Source organism: Pangasianodon hypophthalmus, chromosome 18, assembly GCF_027358585.1.
Source record: "Pangasianodon hypophthalmus isolate fPanHyp1 chromosome 18, fPanHyp1.pri, whole genome shotgun sequence".
In the NCBI taxonomy this organism is placed as follows: domain Eukaryota; kingdom Metazoa; phylum Chordata; class Actinopteri; order Siluriformes; family Pangasiidae; genus Pangasianodon; species Pangasianodon hypophthalmus.
Window position 1 is genome coordinate 16,685,933 of NC_069727.1, and position 8,602 is coordinate 16,694,534.

Sequence of the window (8,602 nt, forward strand, 5' to 3'; positions counted from 1 at the left end):
CATTTGTCAATGTGTCAAAACAAAAACATGACTATCAGATTATCACAGCTTGTCGCTGCCAAGAGCTGATGATATCCATGGGGCTCCGAGTTCAAAACAGAAATGAGAGATTAAACATCCAATTCCACTGGCACTCATCCTATGACTGGTTTTCTTTTAAAAATCTTATTATAATTCTGCAGAATTTCATATTAACTTCATACATTAATTTACAGTATTCATTCATTGATTGATTCATTCATTCATCTTCAGTAACCACTTTATCCTGGTCAGGGTGACAGTGAATCCGGAGCTTATCCCAGGATCACTGGACGCAATGTGGGAGAATTCACCCCGGATGGGACACCAGTCCATCTCAAGGTACCATGCACACATACCTAGGGGCAATTTAGCATAGCCAATCCTCATACTAGCGTGTTTTTGGACAGAGGTAGGAAACTGGAGAACCTGGAGGAAGCCTCCATGGACAATATGAGAACATGGTGTAATTCTGCACAGACAATAACCTGAGCTCAGGACTGAACCAGGGACCTGGAGCTGTGTGGTGTGTACTTTGACCTGTTAAGGTCAGATTAATATTGTATTTTTGTATTTTTGGAGTCATGTTGTGATTTAATGCTGTGCAAAACAGTCAGTCCAGAACAATCTTTGACCTTATGTTGCTATCAACTCAGCTATGAGGTGGCTCCTCATGTGACAAGTCTCTTAAAGTTCAGCAAACACTAAACAACTTATAAAATCCAGATTTAAACAGTAGAGCGTCTCTAACTTAACTGAGAGATTTTTACTGATATATTCCGTTTATGTTATATGAGCTTGCACACTAGACTTGCTATGCCTAGACTCTAGATACACACTTATGGACCACTTATGGACTTATGGACCATAAAATCAGTGGGGAAGAAGCACAATGCATGCAAAAAATGCAGATATAGTTTTTTGTTTGTTTGTTTGTTTGTTTTTCACACCAATCTGTGCAAAGATGCAAAGAAACCCATGGAGATCAGCCATTAGTGAAATACACAAACCAGCCCATCTGACACCAACAGCCACGCCAGAGTCAAATTCACTGAGATCACATTTTTTTTCCCCCATTCTGATGTTTGATGTGAACGATAACTAAAGCTCTTGACCTGTATCTGCAGGATTTTATACATTGTGCCGCTACTTGGATAGTTGCATGAATGTACAGGTGTACCTAATAAAGTGGTTGGTGAGTTTATAAGCAAGGAAGAAAATTAAATTCAAAGTAGGAATCAGTGCACAAATAAATAGAGTGGAGTTGGACATACACATCCTGATGGACTTGCTTGTACTTACATACACATAGACAAGAAGCATAATCATCTCTTTGTCTGTCAGATTGTGGTCATTTTCAAATGATGCATTAGAAAGGCACTCATGCTCAACCTTGTCCTCCATTTCTATGATCCATTGTGCACATGGAGAGCTTATACATCTCTTCACCAATTCGTGAGATCAAGATCAGGTGAAATATATGACATTATCTGGTGTGAGATCAGACAATTAAGATTAACTTGTTTACACCACTAGGCAGACTGCGCTGAAAATCAGTTGTGATCAAGCTCTCAACCTGGATTTTTTTTTTTATTCTGAAAAGTTGTCTGAATAAATTTACAGGTAAAATCAATATAAAAATACTGTAGTGTATACCCATTCACATCATATTCATGGGATTGCTTGAGTACCTTTAATTGTGGACACTGTTTACCTTTCTCTTCAGTATATGTTAGATGAGCTACTTGCACTCTTAATTGAGTTAAAAAGCTTTTGGCACATTCCCCATACTTTCTATAAAGATCATTTTTCTGCACTTGTCTCACCACAGCCTAATCGGCTACCCACAAGGGAGCAGTAAGTCTAACTTCTTTTTCTTCTTTTATTTGGTGTTTTGAATATGATTGACAGAGAAGATTGACAGAGAAGTACCAGAGAGAACGCAAGGCTGAAGAAAATCCAGTGTTTATGCAAGAATCTGTACGCTTTAGCAAGAAACAGAACTACAGGGTGTCCCAAAAGTCTATATGCCTAAAAGTCTCCACTTTTTAGCAAAATGTCTTCCGGAATTTATTTATTTATTTATTTATTTATTTATTCAGATAGCCTTTAAGAATGGATTTGACAAAAGAAGAATGTATTGAAATCATTCTCGTGGCTGGATCGGGAAGCTGTCACAAGGTTGCGATTGACTTTAATAGGAAACATGGCAAGCACATCACACATGACACTGTTTCCAAACTTATTAACAAATTCAAAAAGAGTGGAAGTGTTGCTGACAAACCGAGATGTGGACATCCACGAGCATCCACTGACGAAGGCACAAGCAACGTGGTGCTGGTGAACACAGTCCTCTATGTATGGAGACTGTTAAATTAACTGTAACTGTAAAGCTGTTAAATTTGTGTGATGGAGACAGCTTTGAAAATAGCAAAAATCCTGAAAATGCACACAAAGGTCAGCCCACATAAAAGAAATAAAATTCATAATCAAGTTCTCAACATGAGTTTTGAGTCTGAAAATTTGTCAGAAATAAATTTACATGTAAAATTGGGCTGTAAATACTGTAGTACATGGATTCTCAAGCTTATTGAGCCACTAACCCCTTCCAGAATAAAAAAAATTCCCAAGGACCCCTTTAATCTTAAGAACAATAGGGCAAATATTTACATATTCATTTATTAAATATCATATTATTTATTCAAGTCACTAGATTTTATTCCTGGATTTTGCACTCATCCACACTGTGTATCCTAATAACATCACTTCCTAACATACCTTAAGAGTTATGATACTAGTTTATAGTCTCCACCACCATCACGAATTAAAAAAGCAACACTCAGGGACCCCTTGGATCTACACAGACCCCTGGGGGTCCCTGGACCCCACTTTGATAACCATTGCTGTACATTAAATGCATTAACATGCTAGTTCAAAGAACCTCACCAATACATAACAGCCTTCTAATTCAAGCAACAAATGACCAGCTGTCTATGTTTGTGTGTGACTTCAATGGGGTTGTGTCACACTGGACCACACTTGCAGAAAAAGTAATCCCTGGATTTAATAAAGTAATCCTGACCACCTCATGAGGACAGGTGATGTCTTCAGCCATTAATTTAGTCATACAGTTTGGGTGAATATGATGCACTGTTTTCCGTCTTTTATTCTTCCTGACTCACTCATTGTGTAATTGATTTTAGTTATAGCGGGCTCTGTTTTTAATGGACAGAGAGTTGCCAGCTGCCAGACAGATTCGGGATGGAAAGAATTATGCAAACAGCTCTGGTGAATTATAAGTGTGACTTTGCTTCATTTGTTTGTCAGCTCTCAACTTAATCTATACATGATTTTGTACACAAGGCTTACATAGATTTTCCCAACATGGATATTGATTCTGTCTCTACTGAACAGCTTGTTGGCTATATTGTATGGTAAATGCTGTAACCATTATAGGAAGTTACAAGAAAAACGCCTTAGAACAGCAAATTTGAAATGGCTCTCCTCCCAAGCTCAGCTGCTGCAGTGCATTCAGACTGTGCTGGAAAAATACGAGAAACATTAAGTGATACACGGTATGTGATTACACCTTGAGGAGCAACTATTGTTTGTGCTTTTCTTATGTAAATCTAGACCATTATTATTATGCCATTAACAAAAGAATCATTATTTTTTAAAAACATGAATATACAGTATAAATAGATAAATATCAATAACAGTATGTTTCTCTCCCTGCAACAATTAAGCAATATCACATGAGCAAGGATGCTGTTGCACTGAATATTCAGTACAACAGCACGGTTGTGAGTGTGATATAGATTTTATACAACACTTTTATAAACAAGAAATATTGATTAACTGACATTTCAGGCACAATATGGCCAAATGTTTTTGCTTTTTTTTTTTTTTTTTTTTTTTTTTTTTTTGGTCTGTCAGTGAAAATAGTTCCCAAAGACGCCACAGCTGGATTGAGCATTGTGTGTTGCAGTGCAATGCGCAGTCTGACTGACAGCCCGTAGTAAGGGTAGTAATGGCTTTAGTGTAACTCAATATTGCTAGAATTGGAGTTTTATGTTGTGAAACAGTGAAATGTACAAGTGATGTTATACTAAATATCATTGCTCTTGGAAAGCTGCTTGTCCAAACAAGTTAGTGGACCAGAACCAACTGCTGTATAAGAGCAGTTATTGCACAAAGCATTTTATGTTGCAAATTATACAAATCTCATGGTTCATGATTGGCACTTGTAATAATCTTTGGCAAAGATACGTGATACAGGAAAGCCTTTAAATTATTGCAAAAACTTTTTTTTTAAATTATCAGCCACTATGCAGTTTCTCTGGCATCACTATTAAACTTTAATTATTGGTCTGATTAACAAGTTTATCTACAGGGTGACCCAAAAGTCTCCATACATAGGGGACTATGTTTGCCAGCACCATGTGGGTTGTGTCTCCATCAGTTGACGCTCGTGGATGTCCACTTCTCAGTTGGTCCGCAACACTTCTAGTCTTTTTGAATTTGTTAATAAGTTTGGCGACAGTGTCGTGTGTGATGTGCTTGCCATGCTTCCTGTTAAAGTCCATCGCAACCTTGTGACAGCTTCCCGATCCAGCCATGAGAATGATTTCAATACGTTTTTCTTTTGTCAAAGGCATTCTTAAAGGCTATCTGAAAAAAAACAAACATATAATATAAATTAAGTATGAAAAATTTTAGAAGACATTTTGCTAAAAAGTGTTAATTTCCCCTATGTATGGAGACTTTTTTGGGACATCCTGTAGTTAAGGATGGTGCAATGGTGCAGTGATTACCATTGGAACCTCACAGCTCCAGGGTCCTGGGTTCGATCCTCAGTTTGTGTTACTGACTGTGTGGAGTTTTGCATGTTCTCCCGGTATCTGTGTAGGTCTCCAAGTAGTCTAGAAGGTGGTGTGAGACACACTGTCTAAGCTGGTCAGTGTACTGGTGTGAGATGCACTGGGATGGACTGGCATACAAGAGGCCCAGGGGGTTAAAGTAGCTAGTAGCTGCCTAGGGATTGTTTATCAAAATGATTTCCTTAAATAGGTAAATGTTTACATTTTTCTAAACTTTTGCACAATAGAAATAAGTATTCACATTGATGTTAATCATAATCATAATATCATATAATCAAAATATTCCTGTATACATGGTTGTTGTAAGTATGCCTGAGTTGCCATTCCTAAATACCTAGCTTACAGCTAAGCTACTGTTAGCACCCACAATTCCTTGCGGACTGAGTATGCACATATATCTACTTTCAGTGGATTTTCTGAATAAGGTGTTTACATGCAACACATTTCCGATTAAAACAGGCATATTCCAGGGGTGGGAATCAGAATTTGGGGAATCAGAATATTGTATATAATTGAATAAAATGGCGTTTACATGACTCAGTACTAATTAGGATATTGCCCAATTCTAGATGAAAACAGATGTGCATGTAAACGCAGCCTGTGAGTTTTGTTCTGTTGACTAAATTTCCAATTTTTATTAGCATTTAAATATTACAACTTTGCCAGTTTGTCACTACAGTATAAGTGACTGCACATATGCATCACTGATAATTTAACAGCTGGCATTTAAACAGTTTACAACCTGAATCTATTAGGCTTATATCCATTTCATTACAGTATGTAACCAAGAGCATAATGTTCCCTGAGTAAGGAAAGCACATTTTGCTAGCAAGCTAGCAGTTAAAACACTTTTAAGCAGATTGGCCATTTTTGCAGCAGTGTTTGTTAAACTCCCTCCTTATTTACCTAACATGATCTTTGCAGAAAGCCTAATAAAAGAAAAAAATCTAAATCATTTTGGTGACATATATTTATGTTTTCTTAAGGTGTCAAAGTCTGTTACAGTCCAAAAAACCATATACATATTGTTCAAAACCCATCTTTGGGCTGTTTTCCAGATTTCAGCCACAGCGACATCTGACAAGATTTCCCAGACCAACTCACATTTATATTTCCATCACCAAGCTCAGCTCCACTTGCCGTTCACAAAAGCCAGAGATGCAGGAGCTTTGGTCCAGTGCGTGAAGCTGTTTCTTGAACCATTAAAAACTTTTTACAAAGGAAAATGTATTTGAAAACAGATCTATTCCATACCAATGCAGCTGATTGTCAGAAAGGTTTTGCATGGCAGTAAGGTATTGCATATGGTTTAATTTTCAGTTTTTGGCAAGTCTGGCACGTATTTTGATCCGTGCTTGTCAAAGCCCAACCTTCAGCCTCTGTTTGGGTGACAGTGATAGTAGCAATTAGAGGGCAAACACAGAGAGATGTATCCTAATTAGAACATAATTAGATATGTTGATGGGGAAGCAAGTTTGATATGGAAAAAAAAAACAAGGGAATTGCTGGGAGTTTCTTCTTCCCATTGTGAGGGTCAAAGCGTTCCTTCATCTCTCTCCTTTCCTCTCTCCATGGTACAGCAAAGTGTTGCTTTTATTTACTTGTTACAAATATAGAAGACACTGAACAAGAACAGCTATTTTCTTCTCTTCAGAGCTTATCTCAGCCGTATCTTAACCTTTCCTCTAATTTCAGTCCCAGTCACAGCAATATGCTCAGTGACCAATTACAGTTACAAATCAGTTGAAATCGATTCTCACATTGAATAAATAAGAAGATAGCTGAGGCGGTACTTGGTTTCTCGTCGTGTAGAGAATAAGAACATTTGCATGCATTATTGCTCCTCCAGACTGGCACCCTGCTGGGCTGAATAGTGTGATTAATGAAAAGAACTTGAAGCAATCCACAGCTAAGGCACGCTCACATAGAGCAGTGTGTGTCACATATGACTACACAGCTCTGTCTCCAGCAAAAAAAAAAAAAAATCCTGCTTAAGATCAAGAACAGGGTTTTCATTATCTCTAGAGAATGATATATGTTGTATTAATCAGGGATTTCTTACATCGGGGCTCTTTCTATCAAACACCTTTTGAAGATCAATCATTTAATTTTGAAAATTCTGGAGACTAATAGCAATATTAAAACTAATAAGATTTGTTATATTGCACTCTATACTGACAGATATATGCTAAAATATTTCTGATCTTTCATCTCAGTGGCACATATACAATTTGGTGGAAAATGTGTTCCTATTCATATGTACACAATAAAAAATGTCTGGAAAACATAATACACATGCTGGGGCAGTGAGATCTCAATATATTCTGGGCAAGACTTGAATTAACAATAAGATGAACCATCTGTTTAGATGAAACCTATCAAAATAATGATACACTTTTTGTATTGAAACATTATTCAGCTTAGACTTGAGAGAAGTAAGACACATAATCATCTCTGAAAGAGCATAGTTTGGGATTGGATATAGTAATATTTATCTTACTTATTATTATGATAGACATACATAAATACATGAGCAGAAATAACCTAGAGAAGATAGGTTCGAGAAGATAGAGAAGAATAGTGATTAGACAATTCAAGAGTTGTTTCTCAAAAGAAGCATGTCAGAAAAATGAGAAGATTGATAGAATCTCTTTGACATATGAAGCATAATTAAATGGGATTAGTAAGAGCTCTAATTTAGATCTTTATTAAAATATGAATTTCTCCTTGGTTCTCTTTCTTCATCAAATGTGATGTGTGGAAGAGGATTTCATCTCTCAGGTATACATATAATTCCTATCTTCCTAACATGGAGGTTTATGGCCCAGCACCAGAGGCACAAGTGATAACTTTGCATCCAGTGGTCAATTTTTTATATTTTTAAATATTCTCCATTATTAATGTCATATTTCTATAATATATAAATGTGCAATTCTTGATATAAATACTAGATTTGCCTCATTCACATGTTGACCTCATGTACACCTTGGCGCTATCTCTGTAACAGCTTGGGACTGCGGTCAGAGCTATAGGTATCCTGTACTCCAAAGCTGGCAATAGATTCCTATCACTTTCTATCAACTGCTTTCATTTGGCACCCTCAGCCAGGTTACCTATGCCTGTGGGTTTGGCCCCTTAGAGTGAAGTGCAGGTTGAGGACTGTGACCCAGCACTGACCCAGAAAACAAAAGTACACTCCTAGTACACAGGCCTTGTATGCTCTCAGGAAACTGTACCACTTGCTGTGCAACCCATCATCTGGATCTGGTGCAATGCAAGATGCTGAACTAAAATATGTCTTTCTAAAGACTGCCTTTGTGCTAGTGACCACTGCAGCAAAAAGAGGGGGAGACCTACATTCATTGGTGAAAAGCTTGCCTTGAATGCATTGGTGGCCATGTGACTCCGAAGTGACAGTGGTTGAGCTCAAAGTCTCTATTACCTACTTTTGTTATCCAATCTATTGATATCACAGCATTCCATAGCATGCTGAGCATTCCTTGTTATGCCCAGTATGCATCCTATGGTAGTATTTGGACCTGACAGCAGAGAGTCGATCATCAGGTCAACTGTGAAGGAAGAAAGATACAAGGACTTCCCTAGCCTAAGCAGAGACTGACCTACTATGTGATGGATGCCACACTGACATACAGACAGGCTGGACACTTAACCTCTACTGTGACATGCTATCAAAAACTATGTCA